The sequence below is a fragment of the Procambarus clarkii genome, chromosome 62 (genome assembly GCF_040958095.1).
Source record: "Procambarus clarkii isolate CNS0578487 chromosome 62, FALCON_Pclarkii_2.0, whole genome shotgun sequence".
Lineage (NCBI taxonomy): Eukaryota > Metazoa > Arthropoda > Malacostraca > Decapoda > Cambaridae > Procambarus > Procambarus clarkii.
The window spans coordinates 20,181,802-20,196,474 of NC_091211.1; the positions used below are offsets into that span (position 1 = coordinate 20,181,802).

Here is a 14,673-nt window from a genome sequence, read left to right on the forward strand (position 1 = left end):
AGCCTATTGGGCTCTGTCAAGTCTGCGTTGGAAACTGTGTATGGAGTCAGCCTCCACCACATCACTGCCTAGTGCATTCCATCTGTTAACTACTCTGACAGTGTGTGTGTGTGTGTGTGTGTGTATGTGTGTGTGCGTGCGTGCGTGCGTGCGTGCGTGCGTGTGTGTGGCAGCGGTGTGGGCCACGATGAGCGATTGTCGGTTAAAAGTAAATTAAAGGTGGTTTCCCGCGTGTATCATGCACGACCTGCATCACAGCCCAGGTGCAGGGGGGGTCAGTTTTGACCTGCACCCCCCCCCATCACCCCCTTACCCCAGGGGGGGGGTGACCCCGAGCTACACCCCATACCCCCCCGGCGGGATAAATTACATTTCTCTCTGATCAATAAACATATTACAAATGATTGATGTTTAATAGAGACGTCTCCGCCTGTGGAGTTACCGTCGTGGCGGTCCCAAGCTCCGCTAGCTAGGGGCCGCTAGGATAAGGCCGCTAGGATAAGGGCGCTTTCTCCTAGGATAGTGGCGCTAGGCTGTGTTTTTGTCGCTGTGGTGCTATCAGAGGCAGGATCAGAGAGCCCACCGCCGGTGTGTGGGGGCCACCGGCAAATAACTAGGCCATAGGCGAAGAAAACAGTCCTTGGCCTCCGACAGGTGGCGTGCTCAGGCCAGCGATTTGGCGGGAAAACAGAAGCGAATCGTGATGCAGGGGATTAGCCCTCGCTGCAGGGCTGACAACCACCCACCCCCTCTACCACATCTCTTGCTTCACTCTACCTCAGCTTCAGCTTTCAAGATTATATTCTCTTACCTCCCAGACACTTACGATGATCTTGAGAACAGGAGAGGTTATATAGCGGGTCGCCCCGGGGGGTGTGAGATGGGGGAGCCGTTATAGCACGGCGGTGGTGGTAGCCCTGCAGGCTGGATCAGCTGGGCTCTTTTTTTTCCCCAGGATGAGTGTGGGAGCCGAGACTATCCTGGGGGCCGGAGATGCTACAACACACCGCCCCTTCACGCCCTAACATCACACCGGCCGGGTGTGATGTTAGGGCGTGACAAGGGTCACCTGCGGACACCCAGGTCTACCTTGGGTTCCCGTGGGATAAAATATTCACCTTGAGGGGGGAAAAAATGGTGGCTTTCTCGGCTCTGAGGAGAATATAATGATATGGATTAAGTGCCGAGTGTGTGGGGTGGTTACTGAGATGGCTTGGCGACACCGGAGTGCAGTATTTAATACCAGCAAGACGGTATATGTGCTCGGGTGTATACTCTGAGAAATATACTCCCATTTCTCAGTGTACTGAGAAAGTTTACTTGAGGCACTGAGAGTTTACTCTTGAACATGGTCCAGGAGCGATTGCTGGTTGGCCAGTTGGCTACCGTCTCGGTGCAGGTAATAGTCTAGAGCAGCTGTATAAATGACAAGGGACCCATGTTAGTAATAATATTTATCAACACAAACTGGACCTGGAGATTGGCTTTGAAAGTACGTGTATAAAGGCTGGGAGCGGCGGAGTCTAGAAGCAGAGGCAGTCTAGAGGCATTCTAGAGGAGTCTAGAGACATTCTAGAGGAGTCTAGAGGCATTCTAGAGAAGTCTAGAGGCATTCTAGAGGAGTCTAGAGGCATTCTAGAGGAGTCTAGAGGCATTCTAGAGGAGTCTAGAGGCATTCTAGAGTCAGCCTGCGGGCCGCTCCAAGCAACAGCCTGTTGGACCAAACTCACAAGTCAAGCCTGGCCTCGGGGCGGGCTTGGGGGAGTAGAACAACTCCCAGAACCCCATCAAGCAGGTATAAGTCAGAGAGCGTGGTGGCTGTGTGGTCACCCTAACAAGTCCTTCCTGGTAGTCCATGACTGGTTCCCTTTCTGGCTGCTTCCACGACCCCTCATACGGGTCGTGTGTGGTGTGAGAGGTCTCTCACCACCTTGGAGGTGGTGGTACTGCTATAGTCTCTCCAGTAACACTCGACACCTCCCCGTTGGTACCTCAGCCCACAAAGACATCTGGGGCCAGATTCACGAAAGCACTTACGCAAGCACTTACGAACGTGTACATCTTTCCTCAATCTTTGACGGCTTTGGTTACATTTATTAAACAGTTTACAAGCATGAAAACTTCCCATTCAACTGTTGTTATTGTTATAAACAGCCTCCTGGTGCTTCGGAGCTCATTAACTGCTTAATAATTGGAAACAAAGCCGCCAAAGATTGAGAAAAGATGTACACGTTCGTAAGTGCTTTCGTGAATCTGGCCCCTGGGGTCCACAACATATTATAACCAAATCCTCACTAATGTGTACATAAGCCAGTGTCGGATTAACGCTGGATTAGCGAAGATTTGATCATTGTTCACGTGGATAGGCTACTGTGTTATTTACCTTGTTGCAAGTTCGGACTCTACGTGTGCAACATTGACTTCCAACTTAGCATATTAATCTCTTTTTAAATCAACGTAAACAAAGGGGCTGAGTTAAGCCTAGCAGTGTATAAATCTACCATATCTTATAATATAAAGTTGCCTTGCCTCATCCAACTGATTGTGGCCTGATTGTGGTATGTGTGGTGTGGAGGGTGTGTCCTGATTGTGGCATGTGTGGTGTGGAGGGTGTGGCCTGATTGTGGCATGTGTGGTGTGGAGGTGTGGCCTGATTGTGGCACGTGTGGTGTGGAGGGTGTGTCCTGATTGTGGCATGTGTGGTGTGGAGGGTGTGTCCTGATTGTGGCATGTGTGGTGTGGAGGTGTGGCCTGATTGTGGCATGTGTGGTGTGGAGGGTGTGGCCTGATTGTGGCATGTGTGGTGTGGAGGTGTGGCCTGATTGTGGCATGTGTGGTGTGGAGGTGTGGCCTGATTGTGGTATGTGTGGTGTGGAGGTGTGGCCTGATTGTGGCATGTGTGGTGTGGAGGGTGTGTCCTGATTGTGGCATGTGTGGTGTGGAGGTGTGGCCTGATTGTGGCATGTGTGGTGTGGAGGTGTGGCCTGATTGTGGCATGTGTGGTGTGGAGGTGTGGCCTGATTGTGGCATGTGTGGTGTGGAGGGTGTGTCCTGATTGTGGCATGTGTGGTGTGGAGGTGTGGCCTGATTGTGGCATGTGTGGTGTGGAGGTGTGGCCTGATTGTGGCATGTGTGGTGTGGAGGGTGTGTCCTGATTGTGGTATGTGTGGTGTGGAGGGTGTGTCCTGATTGTGGCATGTGTGGTGTGGAGGTGTGGCCTGATTGTGGCATGTGTGGTGTGGAGGTGTGGCCTGATTGTGGCATGTGTGGTGTGGAGGGTGTGGCCTGATTGTGGCACGTGTGGTGTGGAGGGTGTGTCCTGATTGTGGCATGTGTGGTGTGGAGGTGTGGCCTGATTGTTGCACGTGTGGTGTGGAGGGTGTGTCCTGATTGTGGCATGTGTGGTGTGGAGGTGTGGCCTGATTGTGGCATGTGTGGTGTGGAGGGTGTGTCCTAATTGTGGCATGTGTGGTGTGGAGGTGTGGCCTGATTGTGGCATGTGTGGTGTGGAGGGTGTGTCCTGATTGTGGCATGTGTGGTGTGGAGGGTGTGGCCTGATTGTGGCATGTGTGGTGTGGAGGGTGTGGCCTGATTGTGGCATGTGTGGTGTGGAGGGTTTGGCCTGATTGTGGCATGTGTGGTGTGGAGGGTGTGTCCTGATTGTTGCATGTGTGGTGTGGAGGTGTGTCCTGATTGTGGCATGTGTGGTGTGGAGGGTGTGGCCTGATTGTGGCATGTGTGGTGTGGAGGTGTGGCCTGATTGTGGCATGTGTGGTGTGGAGGGTGTGTCCTGATTGTGGCATGTGTGGTGTGGAGGTGTGGCCTGATTGTGGCATGTGTGGTGTGGAGGGTGTGTCCTGATTGTGGCATGTGTGGTGTGGAGGTGTGGCCTGATTGTGGCATGTGTGGTGTGGAGGGTGTGTCCTAATTGTGGCATGTGTGGTGTGGAGGTGTGGCCTGATTGTGGCATGTGTGGTGTGGAGGGTGTGTCCTGATTGTGGCATGTGTGGTGTGGAGGGTGTGGCCTGATTGTGGCATGTGTGGTGTGGAGGGTGTGGCCTGATTGTGGCATGTGTGGTGTGGAGGGTTTGGCCTGATTGTGGCATGTGTGGTGTGGAGGGTGTGTCCTGATTGTTGCATGTGTGGTGTGGAGGTGTGTCCTGATTGTGGCATGTGTGGTGTGGAGGGTGTGGCCTGATTGTGGCATGTGTGGTGTGGAGGGTGTGTCCTGATTGTTGCATGTGTGGTGTGGAGGGTGTGGCCTGATTGTTTCATGTGTGGTGTGGAGGGTGTGGCCTGATTGTTGCATGTGTGGTGTGGAGGGTGTGGCCTGATTGTTGCATGTGTGGTGTGGAGGGTGTGGCCTGATTGTTGCATGTGTGGTGTGGAGGGTGTGGCCTGATTGTTGCACGTCTGGTGATATCTAGAGTTAGAATTATGTTTACAAAATTTTCAGTCTTAAGACTGGCTTTGAAGTTGTCGAAGATGAGACTGACAGCAAGAAGACTGTCAACACTGAACAAGGGAACCACATAATTAACTTCATCTTCACACCTAAGGAAACCTTTGGAATACTCCCCCATTTTATGTCTACTCCCATATATATATATATGATTGTATGTATATTTTTATGTATACTCAGGATCACTCCTCCATCGGGTAGTATGTATTATGCATAGTAACTTGCTGCAGCTACAGATGGGGGGGGGTCCTGGTGCGTCACGCATGCCATACACATAAAACAACTCCCCTACACAAGAGGACTGGGAGGACAGAATACGTTAAACTAGTGAAGTAACTGACAAATACCTGAGGTGGCGGTGTGTGCTTCTCAGGCTCCGAATCAGTACTCAACAAACTCGAGAAGTCACACGGGTGAAGAGCACTTCAACGTTTCAAAAAGGTCCAGGTATAAGACCCACATCTGCACAAGTCGCGGCACCCTTTGTCGCCCTGAGCGCCCCCTCGTGCTGGCTTGGCTCCGACAATCTACGCGCGCTAGACGGTTTTCTTTAGTTTCTCATGGAAACTCGTTTTCTTTTTAATGCAAAGCGTATTATTATTGGGTAAGGATGGGGGTTTTTACGGGTAAAGATGGCACCCAAATGGCACCCAAATGGCACCCTAGTGCCTTACCTCTTAGGGGAATTGTATAGCGTGCAGGTGTGGATGGTGTGCGAAGCCAGGCGACCGTTTTGACTCGTTCTAGCTGGTAAAACACGTTCCTTGTCTGGGGTCAATATTTGGCCGGTGGGGCGGTGTTGCCATGGCTTTGTGTACACACCTTCCCGCCCGCCCCCCCCCCCACCCTCACACCTGATTCACGCCCCCCCCCCCACCCCCACCCCTACACACACCTGATTCACGCCTCCCACCCACACACCTGATTCACGCCCTCCCCCCCCCCCACCACACACCTGATTCACGCCCTCCCCCCCCCCATCACACACCTGATTCCCGCTTCCCACACACACCTGCTTCACGCCCCCCCTCCCACCACACACCTGCTTCACAGTGGTAGTTACCCCTGGTGCCCGTTGTATTGGAGAACTGATCTCTGCTCCCTTACCCCCACCTTAACTACTGGCCAATGACGTAATCCAGAACACAAGTCACAATAGCGTGATGCATCAATGTAAAGCGTTTGGGATGATCTCGGACACAGGTTCGAATCCTCATCACGGCCCTTGTGGATTTGTTCACGTAATCCTGGGCTCAACACTGGCCCCTCTCCCTCTATAAAGAGGATTTATAAAAAAAAATTACACATCCTCTTACGAAACCTGTACATCTTTCCTCAATCATGGCGGCTTTTGCTTGCCATTTGTTTACGAGATTGTAAACAAGCCGCAGGACTCGTAATTCTGTGGCTCGGGTTCGATTCCCGCACGAGGCAGAAACAAATGGGCAAAGTTTCTTTCACCCTGAATGCCCCTGTTACCTAGCAGTAAATAGGTACTCAGGAGTTAGTCAGCTGTCACGGGCTGCTTCCTGGGGGTGGAGGCCTGGTCGAGGACCGGGCCGCGGGGACACTAAAGCCCCGAAATCATCTCAAGATAACCTCAAGAGAAGCCATTGTTACATACAGAGATCACACTAACACGTAAACAAGCCATTGTTACACACAGAGATCACACTAACACGTAAACAAGCCATTGTTACACACAGAGATCACACTAACACGTAAACAAGCCATTGTTACACACAGAGATCACACTAACACGTAAACAAGCCATTGTTACACACAGAGATCACACTAACACGTAAACAAGCCATTGTTACACACAGAGATCACACTAACGTGATGCATCAAACAAACAAATCCACAACCCACTAAACACACACCGAAACTACGACGTTGGTACAACGTTCGAACAAGTTTTAACACCTGCTAACCAGTTATAACAACCAATATAGCAAGTTGTAACAACGTTCTAATACGTCATAAACACGTTAAGCCAAGATGTAACAACTTTATTACAAGTTGTAACCAGCGGAAAATAGAGACAGTTTCGGCTTGTGTTTCCAGGGCAAGGGCCATGACGAGGATTCGAACCTGCGTCCGGGAGCATCCCAGACACTGCCTTAATCGTTGTGGGGTTGTGTAAAAGCCTGGTTTGTGCCTCGGAGAGGCTACGGGATCCAGTAAGTTCAGTAGAACTTCGGTTTCAACCTTTTTACCCTGTCGTAACTCAGTCGATTAAGGCAGTGTCTGGGATGCTCCCGGACGCAGGTTCGAATCCTCGTCACGGCCCTTGTGGATTTGTTCAAGCCATTGTTGTTATTGCAATAAACAACAGGGGCCTCGTAGCCTGGTGGATAGCGCGCAGGACTCGTAATTCTGTGGCGCGGGTTCGATTCCCGCACGAGGCAGAAACAAATGGGCAAAGTTTCTTTCACCCTGAATGCCCCTGTTACCTAGTAGTAAATAGGTACCTGGGTGTTAGTCAGCTGTCACGGGCTTCTTCCTAGGGGTGGAGGCCTGGTCGAGGACCGGGCCGCGGGGACACTAACGCCCCGAAATCATCTCAAGATAACCTCAAGATAACCCCTCCCCCTTATGCACCATTCGCCAAAGTGTTCAGTTTTGAAGTGATTTTACCCACCTTGAAGCATCAGGAGCTGGGCGACTCTGCTGATTAGTTCGAGAAATTGTCGTCAAGATTTAGGACAGTGGCAGAAGAGACCTTCGCACCATAGCTGTTATAATAGTCTTGATTTCAGACCTCAAACGTGGCTAGTTGGAGGAGGGGGGGGGCAGCTAGCGTGGTAGTTGATGGGGAAGGGGGGGAGGGAGGGGGACAGTCAGCTTGGCTGGTTGGTGGGGGGGTTTCGGCCAGCGGGCTGTGCTTGGTCGGCCATGGATGGAGTCGAGCATTGTGGGTAAAACAAGAGACTCTCAGCATGATGACCAGAACCAACAGCAGCGCCTCGCTAGCCTTTTGTAATATCAAGTGCTGTTGAGAGAGCTGTGGCGCCGCCCCTTTGTTCCTGGCCCTGCAGGGAACCCAGACTTTATTCCCGGTGCTGTACGCTGCAGGGAACCCAGACTTTATTCCCGGTGCTGTACGCTGCAGGGAACCCAGACTTTATTCCCGGTGCTGTACGCTGCAGGGAACCCAGACTTTATTCCCGGTGCTGTACGCTGCAGGGAACCCAGACTTTATTCCCGGTGCTGTACGCTGCAGGGAACCCAGACTTTATTCCCGGTGCTGTACGCTGCAGGGAACCCAGACTTTATTCCCGGTGCTGTACGCTGCAGGGAACCCAGACTTTATTCCCGGTGCTGTACGCTGCAGGGAACCCAGACTTTATTCCCGGTGCTGTACGCTGCAGGGAACCCAGACTTTATTCCCGTGTTACGCCTCCTGCCCTCAAAAAAGCAACCACCAACATCAATCGACCATGAGAAGTCTGGGCTACTTTGAAAATTAAGCCGACCAATCAGGAAGGGTTATATTTGAACGAGCCAATGGGAGCTCATCAGGCGAAGAGCTCAGCCAATGAGGGATGCAATGCGGCGGACTCCCTGGATCACAGAGACGAAGTGAGGGGTACCTGAGAGGACTAAGGCTCAGTCTTCAGCTGCTCTCGACACGAGAAGGTGCCGTGAATTGAGTCCTCTGTTAACACGCTTCCTGTCCTCCCTTATGTCCTTCCGATCGTTTCCATTGTTCTAATACCATTAGCTGGGAGTACTGACGATCAGCAGGGCGTCAGCCTGGTGTACAAGAGGCGCGAGGTCCCTGTCTGCCGCTGTAGACTCACAGGCAGACAGGGAACGGAAATTCGTTCTTTGACACGGAGAATAACTGGAATGTAATTCCTCGATTAAGAATGTGGACCGTTCACAGCTAGCGCCCGGGGTAGGGAGGGGTGACTGGTGTGTGGGGGGGCAGGATAATGATGGGAAGGGAAGTGGTGTAGTGATGCATTAATGTGCAAAGGTGAGGTAACAGGGGGGTGGGCTGATAGAGATAGTGGGGGTTTTGATATGGGAGGTTGGGGTTGGTAGGAAGAAAGGGGGGAGGAGTGTAGCTTGTGTGGGGGAAGGGGTTCAGCTTTGAGGGGTGGGGTTATGATTGGGGAAGGGGAGAGGGGAGGTTATCAGGGAGGGGATGGTGTGAGGGGGGAGGAGAGGGGAAGGGGTTGTGAGAAAGCAAAGACTGCACAGCTTTCACGGTGTTAGTCAGAGTACACTCCCCGGGCGGGTGTATGGCCTTCTTCAACACCTTCATCCCCACCAGACGAAGGAATTCAACAAGCACCTTCTCACTCACTCACTCACACACACACACACACACACACACACACACACACACACACACACACACACACACACACACACACACACACACACACACACACACACGTTGAGGCCAACGGCCATACCACGTTGAGAACACCGCTTCTCGTCCGATCAGCGAAGTTAAGCAACGTTGGGTTTGGTTAGTACTTGGATGGGTGACCGCCTGGGAACACCAAATGCTGTTGGCAATAATGTTTTGTTGATTGACGGTTGAGAGGCGGGACCAAAGAGCCAGAGTTCAACCCCCGCAAACACAACTAGGTGAGTACAACTAGGTGAGTACACACACACACACACACACACACACACACACACACACACACACACACACACACACACACACACACACACACACACACACACACACACACACAAGATTCTTAACGGAATCGACAGGGTAGATAAAGACAGGCTATTTAACACAAGGGGCACGCGAACAAGGGGACACAGGTGGAAACTAAGTGCCCAAATGAGCCACAGAGATATTAGAAACAACTTTCTTAGTGTCAGAGTGGTTGACAAATGGAATGCACTAGGCAGTGATGTGGTGGAGGCTGACTCCACACACAGTTTCAAGTGTAGATATGATAGAGCCCAGTAGGTTCAGGAACCTGTACACCAGTTGATTGACAGTTGAGAGGCGGGACCAAAGAGCCAGAGCTCAACCCCCGCAAGCACAAATAGTTGAGTACACCTACCTACCTGACCTTGCCAGGATCACCCCCCCCCCACCCCTCCACCCCTACGATACAAATAAGGAAAACAGACAAATATCTTGAAGGAACACACGTAGCGGATAAATGTGGAATCCAACAGCCAGATTTGATTTCATTCAAAGCGGCTACAAGGGCGGGCGCGTGGAGCCTGAACGTGACCAAGGTTATCAGCGCCATCTACTAACACTCACCGACATTACTCTCTCGCCACAAGACGAGCCGGGCTTAGCAGTCACCATATATACGGGTCATGTTTTATTGATTCCCACGATGGCTGTTTCACTCTATTGTTGTTCCTCAAGCTGCTGCTGCTGCTGCTGCTGCTGCTGCTGCTAAATACAGCAAGAGACGAGTGAGTCAAGTGTTTTAGCTGTGGCTGGGAAGACGCAAATGTACAAATATAGTTGTTACGAGACTTGACGTTGATATATGCTTGTGGGAATTGCCTTCAGGCGCTGCGAGTGTAGATGCTTACAAGTATACAGGCGCCAGATGCATGCTGGGAAGGTCAGGGGCGAGGGAGCAGGTTATAGGATGACCTGGTGACCCCTCTCCGAGGTCACCAGGTCACAGTACACCTGGTGTGACCCCACAACAAGGTCACCAGGTCACAGTACACCTGGTGTGACCCCCACACGGTCACCTGGTGTGACCCCCACACGGTCACCAGGTCACAGTACACCTGGTGTGACCCCCACACGGTCACCAGGTCACAGTACACCTGGTGTGACCCCCACACGGTCACCAGGTCACAGTACACCTGGTGTGACCCCACAACAAGGTCACCAGGTCACAGTACACCTGGTGTGACCCCCACACGGTCACCTGGTGTGACCCCCACACGGTCACCAGGTCACAGTACACCTGGTGTGACCCCCACACGGTCACCAGGTCACAGTACACCTGGTGTGACCCCCACACGGTCACCAGGTCACAGTACACCTGGTGTGTCCCCCACACGGTCACCAGGTCACAGTACACCTGGTGTGACCCCCACACGGTCACCTGGTGTGACCCCCACACGGTCACCAGGTCACAGTACACCTGGTGTGACCCCCACACGGTCACCAGGTCACAGTACACCTGGTGTGACCCCCACAAGGTCACCAGGTCACAGTACACCTGGTGTGACCCCCACAAGGTCACCAGGTCACAGTACACCTGGTGTGACCCCCACACGGTCACCAGGTGTGACCCCGAAGGACTTAAGAATGTCTTAATGTTCTTCGCTAAAAACATTGACAGTAATGTTAATGATTGGAAGTTTTCGACACAATATAATTAAGAACGATGTTGTTCTAAGAATTCCGTGTATGAATGGCATTTTGAACCGAATACAAGCTACAGCTAAAGTAAATAAATATATATTTTATTTTCGAAGCAGTCTATATATATATATATATATATATATATATATATATATATATATATATATATATATATATATATATATATATATATATAAACGAAGACATAAAAATATTAAGTATGAGGCAAAGTCTACTTGGCTTGAGCTGTTGAAAGATCTTGTGTTCATTGATCAAGCAACGGAACAAAAGCTTCACAGGAATAAGATGTAAAGGTTTCGTTAACCATGGCGGAAATAGTGTGTTAAACGCTGCAACAAGGAACCCATCACACCGGTGCGGAAGATGGCGCCACTGTTGAACGAAATCGACCAATTCGTTAAACAAAAAAATGCGTCGTGTTAGTTAACGTTAAAACAACGCAGCAGTGACGTTTTTTCGACGCATCGGCCACAAATGGGATTTTGCGGGTTCATTCGTCCGTTTCAGGCCAAACAGTTGCATTTTTGACGGAGTGGCAAATGGTGAGAACACGCTGGTATAATGGGTACTTTGTGTAGTCATGTTGATCATTCTGAGTGTGGTTGTTGATCCATGTGGTTGTTGATCCATGTGGTTGTTGACCCATGTGGTTGTTGACCCATGTGGTTGTTGACCCATGTGGTTGTTGACCCATGTGAAGGTATTGACCGCGTGAGCACCTTTCGATTTGAATAGAGCGGTTTAGTCAATACTCTAAAATACTCTATTGTCGCTAAAATGCTCTAAAATAGATTTGGCGTTATAAGTTCGGGAATGCAGGAGCCGGTCGGCCGAGCGGACAGCACGCTGGACTTGTGATCCTGTGGTCCTGGGTTCGATCCCAGGCGCCGGCGAGAAACAATGGGCAGAGTTTCTTTCACCCTATGCCCCTGTTACCTAGCAGTAAAATAGGTACCTGGGTATTAGTCAGCTGTCACGGGCTGCTTCCTGGGCGTGGAGGCCTGGTCGAGGACCGGGCCGCGGGGACACTAAGCCCCGAAATCATCTCAAGATAACCTCAAGATAAATGCACGCCTGAATTTACCTGATGGCCACGCATTCTCTAGTGGCCTCGATACGGGAGACACGAAATATAAGGTTTCTTTCCAGCTGGATTTTGAACTGAATATCGGAATATTTACGCCTTCGGCGGGTAGGCGGTTCCACGGATTTATAACTCTGGGTGAGAACAGTATCCCGTTTTCTGTCTTACACTGTGTACATGGATGATCAGTCCAACCCGTTCTCGCACTTGCTTACAGTCAATCAATTAGTATGTCACATATGCACTTATTAAATATGCCAATATTGACTATAAGCTAGTGCGAGAATGGGTTGATCAGTCATGTGGTGAAGATGGAGGGGTTTCGCTGTTCCCAGAGGTGATATAGCAGCCTGAGACATGCTAAGCTGTCTATTGGGTCACCTAATACACCGCTTAGGTGACCCTCGTGAAGTCTTGGTGCTTTCATCCAGACTTTACGAGTGCCTCCACTAAGACTTTACGAGTGCCTCCACTAAGACTTTACGAGTGCCTCCACTAAGACTTTACGAGTGCCTCCACTAAGACTTTACGAGTGCCTCCACTAAGACTTTACGAGTGCCTCCACTAAGACTTTACGAGTGCCTCCACTAAGACTTTACGAGTGCCTCCACCAAAACTTTACGAGTGCCTCCACCAAGACTTTACGAGTGCCTCCACTAAGACTTTACGAGTGCCTCCACCAAGACTTTACGAGTGCCCCCCCCCCCATTACTGGTGATGGCCGGCACGAGGGGTGATTGTGATGCAGGTATCCTTGTTAGCTGTGACTGATGCTGCTTGTTCATGGGTGGTGGTGATTGTTGTGACAGATGATCAGTGACATAGATCGTGATTGTTGCTGCTACAATTGCTGTGGCCGGTGTGGTGGTGACGTACCCACGTACCCACGTATCCAGGTATCCACATATCCACGTATCCACGTATCCAGGTAAGCTCTCTCGTTGCCTCCTGTTACCTGTCTTACTGCTCCGTAAGCTCAGTATTACCAAGAGTTTAAGTGGCTTAACTGCTTGAGCACTATAGCTTAGGCTCCAGGTATTACAAGGGTGATAACATGTTATCTTGGTGTTAGAATAACGTGTTATCTTGGAGTTAAATTTGTAGCGTCTGTGTGGTTGAGGTCCTTGTGGGGGGTGTGGATGACTGTGGGGTGGATGACAGTATGGGGTGGATGACTCCCCCCTGATACACACTCCCACCCCACCCCATACCCCCACCCCATCATCTTAATCTACTTTATATCAAGTCGAAATTAAGGGGGCTGGGTGTTGGGGGTGTTGGGGGGTGTTTGGGGGTGTTGTGGGGTTTTGGGGGGGTTTTGGGGGGAGGGGGTGCTTAGTCTCAGCCCCCAGTTCAGTTCCTGACAGTTTATTAGCTGGCCTGCCCGCTCTTCTCTTGTTTATTGGCGGATTTCTTTTCCTGCATGCTTTATCTGTTGCTTGTTCTCCTCCTTAATGTTCCCATTCCTCATTTGTGGTCTTGCTCCCCCCTCCCACACTCTCTCTCTCACCTCTCTCTCTCTCTCTCTCTCTCTCTCTCTCTCTCTCTCTCTCTCTCTCTCTCTCTCTCTCTCTCTCTCTCTCTCTCTCTCTCTCTCTCTCTCTCTCTCTCTCTCTCACCTCTCTCTCTCTCTCTCTCTCTCTCTCTCTCTCTCTCTCTCTCTCTCTCTCTCTCTCTCTCTCTCTCTCTCTCTCTCTCTCTCTCTCTCTCTCTCCCACACTCTCTCTCTCTCTCTCTCTCTCTCTCTCTCTCTCTCTCTCTCTCTCTCTCTCTCTCTCTCTCTCTCTCTCTCTCTCTCTCGTGTTATTGTTTATTTTCCTTGTTGCTCGTGTCTTTGTTATTGAAATTATAAGTTAACGAGTTATGTCAGTTATTATTTCTTGTTGTGGCTGGGATTGGGGGACAGCTGGATTGGGCAGTTGATTGTAGCAGTGTGTGCTGGAAATTGATTGGATACTTTTTTGTTTATAAAATGATTAATTTATTACATGTTTGAGGTCAGCAATCGTGACCCCCCGTTGCTTGTTGACCTTATTTGACCCCTTGCTTGACACCCCTCTTACCTGACACCTTGCTTGACACCCCTCCCCCTAACCTGACCTGACCTCTTACTTGACCCCCCCTTCACCTGTTCCCTTGTTTTGACACCTTGCTTGACCCCTTCACTTGACCCCTTGTTTGACCTCAGCCAGTTTCACGTCTGTTTTTTTCCGTTTCAAAATCTGCCTCCTTCTGGCCGTCCTCCTCTCCCCTTAGCAACCCTGTCAGCCACTGCACCAAGACATGCTTCACCGTATAACCTTCCTCCCCCCCCCCTCACCCTATCCCCCACCCTATCCCCCACCCCCCCCTCACCCTATCCCCCCCCTCACCCTATCCCCCCCCCTCCCCCTTCACCTTGTCGTGTGCATAATATATTGTCCACTTTCCAATGACATGTTTACTGCAAAATCCGTGTTAATGGGTTTGGTATCGTGTGTGGTGTGGGTGATTGTGTGTGGATGATGGTATGTGGATGGCGGTCTGTGGTGTCGAGGGGCAGCAGTTTCCCAAGGAACTAAAGCAGTTTAGCCATTAAGGAGACGCTAATGACCCTTCGCAACACCTTAGAAAGGATGGATAGAGAGCTGAAGAATGTCGACTTGCTCTGAGAAATCTTCCTCCGTGCGTGCAAGATAGCCAGAGGTGTTAGGTTAGGTTAGAAGCGCACGCTGTGCACAAGAGAGCAGACCTGGGTTCGAATCCCTTTGCCTCCGTTCTGAGCATTTCCTGCAT

At 50.9% G+C, this 14,673-nt stretch overlaps 1 protein-coding gene and 1 non-coding gene across 3 annotated transcripts in view; both read left to right on the forward strand.

The window, feature by feature from the left end:
• Positions 1–14,673, forward strand: part of LOC123766495 (ras association domain-containing protein 10) — a 266,095-nt gene that overhangs the window by 217,615 nt on the left and 33,807 nt on the right. The window lies entirely within an intron of this gene.
• LOC123766690 (5S ribosomal RNA) lies at positions 8,879–8,997 on the forward strand. The gene has a single exon (XR_006773846.1). It is a non-coding gene; the product is annotated as a 5S ribosomal RNA (ribosomal RNA).